This window comes from Pinus tabuliformis, chromosome 6, assembly GCF_031772625.1.
Source record: "Pinus tabuliformis cultivar Carrire ecotype Pingquan chromosome 6, CPIR1, whole genome shotgun sequence".
NCBI classification, from domain to species: domain Eukaryota; kingdom Viridiplantae; phylum Streptophyta; class Pinopsida; order Pinales; family Pinaceae; genus Pinus; species Pinus tabuliformis.
In genome coordinates, this window is record NC_142292.1 from 1,112,443,940 (window position 1) to 1,112,446,098 (window position 2,159).

The window sequence follows — 2,159 nt, forward strand, 5'->3', positions numbered from 1 at the left end:
GACACATAGTACACAGACTTACCTAGTGATGGAACCTTCACAGGTCCAAACACATCACTGTGCACAAGCTCTAATATATGTTTCGCCCTCTTACCACCAAAGGGGAAACTCACCCGATTCTACTTCTCGTATACACAATTTTCACATAAATAAAAACCCAGAGAGCTATTACTCATACCTTCTACCATACCTTTACCATGAAGTATTCGAAGGCCCTTCTCTCCAATATGTCCAAGCCTTTAATGCCACAACATTGTCTTTTCTCCAGAGACCACTATATTTTCTGCTCCACTTTCAGGAACCACAGAACCATTGCACCCATCAACAACAGTGCTACCTTGCAGCTTGTACATAGTTCCAATCTGAACTCCCCGAATCAATACCAGTGCTCCCCAAACCATCTTGCAGGTATCTTTCTTGAACACTGTCTTTACACTTGCATCATCCAACTTGCTTACAAAAATCAGATTTCTAGCCAATGCAGGAATATGTAGAACACCTGGAAGTGTTCTAACCCTTCCACCTTGCAACTTCAACTTTACTTTTCCACGTCCAATGATTCTAGCCTTCCTGTCATCCCCCAAGAAGACATCACCACCATCATATTTCTCATACTCACAAAACCACTCTCTATGGGGAGTGAAGTGAAAGGATGCACCTGAGTCAATTAACCATGCCTCATGATCTACATGTGTACTTGAACAAGCCAAGTACACATCCCCACCTTCATCTGAGGTGGTTTTCGCCTCTACAGAAGGAGCATCATCAGATCCCTTTCCTTTATCAGGAGCTTTAGATTTACAGTCCCTTTTGAAGTGCCCTTCCTTTCCCAGCACACCACCTTTACATGTTTTCCTGGAGATTTAGATCTCCCTCTAGATTTAGATCTTCCACTTGATGACTTATTTTTATTTCTATTCTGGGACCGTCCTCGTATAGAAAAGGCATCACCATTCTGGCTCTCCATATTTTTCTGTCTCATCTCCTCCGTCAGCAAAGATGAGACTATTTCATCAAACTGCAAGGCAATTGCATTTCTACCTATTGCAATAACCAGACTATCCCACGAATCTAGTAGAGAACCCAACAAACTGATGCACTTATCATCATCTGAAATTTTAATATCAATAGATGCTAACTGACTTACCACAGTATTAAATGCGTTCAGATGCTTTGTCACTGAGTCTCCATCTTTCATCCTCAGGTTATACAGCTTTTTCCATAGGAACATTTTATTCACTAGAGACTTAGATTGGTACAAAGTCCCTAAATTGTCCCACAAAACCTTCACCGTAGCTTCCCCTGATACATTCAACAATATTGAATCTGATACACACAATCATATTGTGCTCTTTGCCTTCTGATCCAACTTCTTCCATTCTTCATCGGACACTCCCGTTGGTTTAGTACCCGGATATACCGCAATCCACTGATCTTTATCCACCACCAGATCCTCCATCTTTAGTTTCCACAACTCAAAACTCTAACCATTAAATTTCTCAATCTCTATCTTTCCACTGCTCGCCATCTTCTTTCACCACCAGAATTGATCTCGCAGATCTCCCACTAAACAAGGTCTACCATAGGCCTGAGCGAAACCCCTCAGCAACAAAGGCGTCCCCTTGAAGCCAAAACTGCTATGATACCAAATGTAGGTTTTAACCCCATACAGAAATTACCTGCATATGAATTCTAAAACACATAAAATAAACAATGCGATAACATAACACATAAAACATATATACACAGAGATTTTCCCCTGGATCCCAAAATCGGGACTACCAGCTTGATTTTTCATTATTTTCCTTTCAATGTCATAATACATATTTATACATGTCAAAGCATCCAATACCATGGACTAAAAACCATTACGTCCAATACCATGGACCAAAAACCATCGCGTCCAATACCATGGACCGAAAACCATCGCGTCTAAAAACATGTGCGAAAATCATGCACAAAACCATAGGTGGGTCTGCCCATCCTAACATAGGGTCCAAAACCAACCCTGGATCCCATAAAGTGGGGTTATAGGTGCACCTCAATCCCCCTGTGACCTCCCCCCCTCTAACCCCCAGTTAACTACGTGGGCTAGTTGTAGAAAGAATATAACACAACCTAACAAAATTCCCATAGAGAAGCATGATGCATACATTTTG